General features: G+C 33.9%; 1 long non-coding RNA gene across 1 annotated transcript; it reads right to left on the bottom strand.

Annotated features, from left to right (window-relative positions):
* Positions 1–403: 403 nt before the first annotated feature.
* On the bottom strand, positions 404–952 carry LOC148790643 (uncharacterized). The gene is made up of 2 exons (XR_016077712.1): positions 599–952; positions 404–503 (listed from the first exon to the last, which is right to left on the bottom strand). It is a non-coding gene; the product is annotated as an uncharacterized LOC148790643 (long non-coding RNA).
* Positions 953–7,676: the final 6,724 nt, after the last annotated feature.

The raw sequence follows: 7,676 nt of genomic DNA, 5'->3' as shown, positions 1-7,676 counted from the left end.
GAGGGCGGGCTAGGACTCACACTGGGTAGAACAATTTTGAAGAGAATGTTTGGTACAACAAAATTTATGAGATTGTAAACACCGACAAAAAGTAAGGATTTGGGGCTCAATCTCCCCAGACCGGCATCAACTAACACCCACTCTGCATTTATTTATTCATGGTGAATGTTGGAATATTGCTCTCTGTCTGGACGCTCAATTGTGATTAAATCTCAAAAATGCTGCTGCTAAACCAAACCTACCCATACCATAAAATGAATCAAATAATTTATCTTCCAGATGATTTAACATATCAACCCCATATCTCTACCTCTCACCAGGCTCAGTTAATGGGAAAGGAAAAAAGAAATATCTAGCTCTTGTCTATTGGCTATTGCTGTCTAATTTATTTCTTTTCCAACGAACGGTTGCCTGTTTCAAGATTTCTGCTCCGCTATGGCGAGTTTGGTGACCGCATCATGGATCATAACTCCTTGTTATTCGTACTTGAGAGCTGAGAAAATCTTTAACAGAGTGGAATTTTTTTTAACAGAGAGCCAAATTAGCTCAAATTAATAAATAATAGTTAACAAAGGAAACCCATGAGTGATAAGTATACCTTAAACCTCATTTTTTTTAAGCTCCCTGAATCTACCAAATGCTCTTTCGTTTTTTCAGGTACTAATCCATGAGGAAGTTGACTCACCAGAGATCCTTCCAAAGACCAAAGAAACATCCAGGCAACTTTTGTTGTTGTAAAAAGTAAAATCAACAAGCAACAGCTTTTCTCGTTCTAGGTGGAAAAAAAGAAGCAGAAAAACAATCCACGGGAATCTATTCGAGAAGAACACGCACAACTTAGGAAGCAAATTCAATCACGCATGAATATGGTAAAGGACACCTATTAATTGAATTCTTAGGTTATAATTCTTTATTTATAAGCTGGAATAGAAATATAGTCAATGAGGGAACAAAATTCATGGCTGCTTGTCTTGTGTATAGATATAATCAGTATGAGCATCGGCAAGAGCCCTCCTTATCGCGCACTCCTCCTCCCCAACTCCGTCACAGCTTTCAACTGAATCAAGACCCTGAACAACAGAGCAGAACACCCAGACATCAAGAAGCATCCATTCAGATGGGATAAAGACAGAACAGAACAGAAGTCAGATAATAGAAAAAGAGAAAGATGAACGTACCGCCGGTTGGGTTTTGGAAGGAGAGTGGGTAGGAAGGGAAGGCTCCGGCCTGGCGGCGTGAGTCAGAGAGACGAAGAGGAGGAGGGCTACTGCGAAAAGGGCGGTAGCTTTCGACATGTTGGGATTGAATGTATTGCAATTTGCAAGTTGGAGGGGTTTCTTAAGTAAGTCAAGAGTCACGAGAAGCACAGATGAAATTTATATAGATGAGAGGAGGATAGGAGAGAAACGGAAATGAAGAGTGTTGTCAAGTGTGTGAGGTGTGAACAACTGGAATATGAAATATGAAATGAAGCCTAAATTGCTGCTAGGCAATAAATTATAGATTGAGAATCAAAGTAGTAAATATGGCAAGGAAATAAATTGCTAATTGAAAGGCGACCAAAGTTTTTTTAAAAGGAAAATTACTTAAACCAACCGTTGGTTAATATTCCTCTTTTTTTACAGGGGATTATTTTACATAATTCACAATCACATGGGAATCTGGGGTGGGGACAGAACTAAGCGACCATACCACGGGGGAGGGGTGAGGAGCTGAGGATTGATAGAGAACAGGGTGACGTGAATAATTTGGATATACTCCCAGTATAGGGCTTCCATAGTCATTGCAGCAGCTGTGCATTGAAAACATGTTTCTTATGGCGAGATGTCCAAATTAGGATCTATTCATCACAGAATGTTTTTTACATTAGTTAGAAACATACAAATATGAGAAATATTTTCAATGTATGATTTAAAGCATATTATAAAACTGGTGTAAAGAATGCTCTATGAAGAACAGATCCGGAGTTGAGATGTCCCCAAATCCCAATTATTGGGACCCTGTCTGTGTTGAGACCAGATTGAAACTCGGACATGAGGGCTACTGGTCATATTACCAAGAAGTAGGTTTGATTAATGCCTCCTGTTCTAGAGGGTCACTGGTTGACCATTGCAATTAGTTGGTCAACCGGTGACCCTCTACATCTAGAATATGCAAAGCCGTCCTCTCCCTTAATTTTTTTAATGAAAATATTAAAATCTTGACTATGCCTTTCTTACCTTTAATAAAATACATTTTTTATATATAAAATTAACATTATCTTTTTTCATGAATAAGAATGGGATCTTCAAATTTTTAAAGCATTTGTCGTAGTCAAGGAAATTAACTTAAAGGGTGCATGTGCACATTTATTTGAAATGTGAAGAAAGTTTTTGATTGGTGCAATGGGAGACTTAAGTAATTGTCAAAAATTCCAGGAGAGATTTAAGTAATTTCCCATTTTTAAGATTGCAAATTGTGATTTTCAAAAATCTTCGTTTATCTTTGTTCACGAGGGGTTTGTCTTGGGAATTACTCTTTAACTCCCACTTGGGCTTTCAAACAAATACAAAGACGTACCTTGGGGTTGGGGATTATTTATTTGTTGAATTACTCTCCCATAAGTCCCATTGTAACTTGGAGACGTCTCCACAACCGCAAATTCGGTTATGTTTCAATAATCAGGCTGCTAATTTTGACATTTAAAATTCCATTTTGTTCCTTTTTGTCAATTTCTTACAATAGTATATTTAAATGAATACAACTTTGTTTATATTTGTTTGAAGGGAGAACATTTTATGAATGTTAAGATGTAAATATAAAAAAAAAAAAAAAAAAACTTTATTGACTTTGGTAGGGCATTTGGTAAGATTTCTATCTATTTTTGTCTTAATTCTCTCTTTTTAATTAACCAATTATAGGGGTCATTTTAATTAACCAACCCTAACTTTTAATGGCATTTTTTTTACTTTGTTTCCATGGAGAATAAAAAGCTGACGGGAGAAGTATTAGGGGTAATTTTGGAATAAACAATCGTGGCCGATGCCTTTGAACATTTTCCACTTGGTGTAGATGATCATGGTACTATTTTTATATGAGAAATCAAACACTTCTCAGTAAAAAGTAAATTAAGTAAATAGGTTGCAAATTATAAGGAGTGTTTTGTAAAATAAAAACTATCGAATATGATATAAAAAAAAAATATAATATTGGTAAAACTTCTGATCAATCAAGTAAAATCATAATTGAGTAAACAATCAGGTATTATTTATCAAAATTCATGGGTAAATTTTAATTAATCAAAACTCTTCTGATACCATATCTTTACCGCATTATAGATTTTCCTATTAGAATTAATATGACACAGAAACACAAGAAAAATAAGAAAGCATAGGGAAAAGATAATGCAATGGTGTTAATGAGGATATCGTAACGTATAAGGCGTGTGTGTTTCTTCTTAAATTATAATGGGATCGGTGGTGTAAATAAATTTAGTTGAATCATGCTTATTTTTGCCGTTTCGAATAGGATATTGGGTTGGTTACAGAACAAAAGATTCTTTTGCCTCTGTTCTTTTTGTCATCTACAGTAAGTTTAGAGTAATTAAGATATTTTGATTTAAATGGAAAGCAACGTCAAACCTACAAAATACCAGCCAATTCGTACCATGAGATCGATTAGTCAATAACTCTGAAGGTAGGTGTTCCATCTCCAAAGGAATACTATAAAAACCACCCAAATCGACCATGCAAAACAACAAAGGACTAATTTAATGAATACATCTAAATATTTAAAAGAAAGCACAGAAGAAAATTATGACAGATATATTAGCAATGAATATGAAGATTAATCCATGGATTTCCAAACCATGCAAATGCATGTATTGCAACGTGGATGGATGAGTGGTTGGGGATTTTAGGATTTACTAAGGTTTTTAAAACTGAATTGGACAACCGACCGTTTAGGGGTCTGGATTTCGGGTTGAATAGTTCAGTTGTTTGAATCAAATGGATGGCCCGTTTTGATAAAAAAATAAAAAATGGTCAAAATTATTGTTTAGGTCAACGATTCAAATGGTAAGATTACCCGAATCAATAATTCACTGACCAAATCAACAGTTTTTAGCTAAAAAATGAAATAATAACCGATTCCCAATTTTTCGGTCCGATTAACCGTCCCATCTGATTAGGTTTTGAAAACATTGGGATTTACGATGGAATTAAGGTGCAATGTGTTGAGTCCATGTCCACCATCTACGTATATCTCTCTCTCCAATTAAAATGAACAATGAAGGAATGAATTATAGGCACAGATCGATGGAGACTCATGGTGGGGGAATGCAGAGGAGTGGACTGAAACTCTGTACGTGAAAGAAACACCTACCGAATAGAGAGAGAGCGAGTGATTGTTAATTAATTAGTTAAGGGAAATTGTCTAAAACTCACTATGAGTTTTTAATATTTCTCTTAAATTCATCACAACTTTTCAAAATGTCTAAAATTTACCATATTACTAATTTGACATTAAACAAACTAATAAATATTAATATATTGCCATTTTAACCTTCATAGAAAAATATAAAATATATACAAAATAAATTAACGGGTGTTAATATATTATCATTTTAATATTTAGACGTGAAAAAAGGAAAAAGTTCAAAAAATATTTTTAAATATAAAATACATAAAACATAAAAATTACAAAAAATATAAAAAAAAAAATTATAGAAATTTCAAATAAAATAAAAAATTATTTTCAAATTATAGAAACTATAAAATTTGAAAAACAACATCACAAAATAAAAATTGTAGAAAAACACCAAAATTATAGAAAAACACAGAAATTGCAAATAAATAACAAAAAATACAGGAAAATTTATAGACTGCAGAAAATAGAAAATGTAAAAAAAAAAAACAGAAATTATAAAAAACATTGGAAATTATAACAAAACACTAAAAATGCAAAAAAAAAAACAAGAAAATTGAAAACTGAAAAAGACCATTTTCCTCTAACTCACAATTCAAGGTAGTTTGGTCATGAAAATTGTTATTTATGCTAACATGGGCACCTCTGTTAAAAAAGCATTAATGGTGCACTAACGGAATGTGAGTTTTGGAAAATAAAAACTTACTGACATGGTGAGTTTTAGACATTTTGAAAAGTTATGATGAGTTTAAGAGAAATGCTGAAAACTCATGGTGAGTTTTAGACAATTTCCAATTAGTTTAGAAATTGATCAAATGGACATTGGACTATTAGGTAGAAGAGCCAATATTTAGTTGATTAAGGGGTTTCAAGAATAGGGTGGTAATTTTCACCCAACCCGCCCATTTAAATGGGTTAGGTTGTGGATAACCATTGGGTTAACCATTATAGACATAAGTATTAATTTTTTAGCCTTTTTTTTAATTTTTTCATTTGAATTAAATAATTTATGATTAATGCATTAATTTTCTATTAATTATTGACTAAACTTAGTTTTGTCTTGAATCAACACACTTCACCCAACATAAATCCAAATAAATTTGACCTGAGTCTGGACCAGCTCAATGCGGTCTGACCCGATCCAGCATATACCAATCCCGGTCAACCCAAATCCAAAATAGGCTCAGACAGGATGGTTCGGTACCACTTGCTCTACCCGGTTTGGGTCACCCAGTCCAACTAGTATTCACACAGCCTAACCCGACCTAGTACAAGCCGATCCGAGTTGACCTGAATCCGAAACTTTTTGGGTGGAATGTTTCAACGTCCGCGTGTCTTGCCTGCTCCGGACTGTCCGCCTGACCAAGAGTCCACACAACCCAACCCAATTTACTTACATTGATCTGCTTTGGGTCAGTTGGTTCGGTCCCAAACCCGTGCACAAACCTAATATGATCCCGTCCAAGTCAATCCACCATTGATTGAACCGGCCCGATCCGACCCAAGCAGACTGATCCAGATCTAAACAGTTCAACCACCCTTGATGTGATTAGCTCGAAGATGATCCAATTAGATAGTTCAAGTTGGTCTGACCAATTTGAACCTAAGTGGTTCAGTCAAACCCGAAATCCGAACATAGTCAAATGACTTCGCCGCTTGTGTAAAAATAGCATGCATGTAATGTAATTTAAACCTTCACCACTTGTGTAAATAGTAACTACAATTACCACCAAGCTATGACCAATTTATTTGTTAGGAGAGAGTTAGTTTGTTTTTTAAGTCCATAAATATAAGATTAATGGGTTTGAGCGGGTTGGATTGTGTTAAAGCGGATTTGGGTTGAACCCAACCCATTTAATTTTATATAACTGGGTCATTAATGGGTTGGTGGGTTAGATGGATTGGGTTGAAGTTCAACCCAAACCAAACTCAACCCAACCCACCCAATTGACACCGCTAATATGGAGCCATCTCTATTTGCAAATTATAATAAGACACACGGCTACTTCACAGTTTCAGTTGCCAATTAACCTCTCTCTCAATCAATGACAGTATGATAGAGAGACAACCTTTGGCACGTATGCTGCTGCTCCCTGAGCAAAAGATAGCCAAATAAACCACCAAGGTTTTTAAAACCCGACTGGATAGGGAATCGTCTTGGGTCTGGTTTTCGGGTCAAACGGTCCGATTGTCTGATTCGAACAGACGGCCTGCTCTGATAAAAAAAAAAAACAAAATAAAACAAAAAAAGTTAAAAACCGTTGTTTAAGTCAACAGTTTAATGATTCGCTCGCTTGGATCAGCAGTTCACTGATCAAATCAATAGTTTTTAGCCAAAAATCAGTTATGGGATAAAATAAATCTATCATGTGACTAATTCCTAGTTTTTCTAGTCCGATCCAGTTTTAAAAAGGCTGTCAACCATTGAGTGAATTCCTTATTGATACCACTGTACAAGCTCTAGCAATGCCCCAGTTAGTTTTCAAGTCATCTTGGGGATGGAATTATCAAATAGAAAAAGAAAATGGAAATCACAAGTTCAGAGTGTTTAGGGAAAAAAAATTGATTCTATCTTATAGCTACTTTAAGAGTGATGTAGAGAGATATAATATACTAATTAAAGGAGGAACGTGCTTCAAGTGATCTTGTAATCGAGTTGCACATTGTCTTGCCAAGTATGTCCTTTGCTGTTCTTCCTATGTAACTTGGTCTCTACATATCTCCTGGCTTTTTGATTCCTAATCTAAAATCTGATGTAACTGAATAATTTGTTGAACGGATTTGCCTAAGGGTGTTTATATATATATATTGGGGTTTTTTACAACATGAATGTTTTTATTTTAATTTATTTTCAAAATTGCTATATAAGTGAAAAAATAAAAACATGTTCTTGAATTTTGTTTTTGCTTTCGAAAGGAAAAATAAGTTGGTTTTGTTTAAAAAAAAACAGTGTATGTTTCTGAAACCAACAAAATATTGGTTTTTAAAACAAAAAATAAATTTTTTAATATAAAAATTATATAATTTATGAAACATAAAGTTAAATAATCAGATCAAAATATGTTTTTAAAATTAAATTTAAGAACATGTTTTTGTTTTCAATTTTAACAATAAAAAACAAATACACAACCAAAACATAATTTTTATATTTTTATTTTGAAAATTATCTATTTTCAAGGCAAATGATTTTGATTTATTTTTAGAACCGGCAATAAAAAAGAAAAACAATTGAAGGCGTAGAACGTCCCCTAATGTACCACCTCTACATCTTA

Source organism: Nelumbo nucifera, chromosome 6, assembly GCF_055504915.1.
Source record: "Nelumbo nucifera cultivar China Antique chromosome 6, China Antique-T2T, whole genome shotgun sequence".
NCBI lineage: Eukaryota > Viridiplantae > Streptophyta > Magnoliopsida > Proteales > Nelumbonaceae > Nelumbo > Nelumbo nucifera.
The sequence above is the reverse complement of the archived record's forward strand: the minus strand, read 5'-3'. Positions and strand labels throughout refer to the sequence as shown.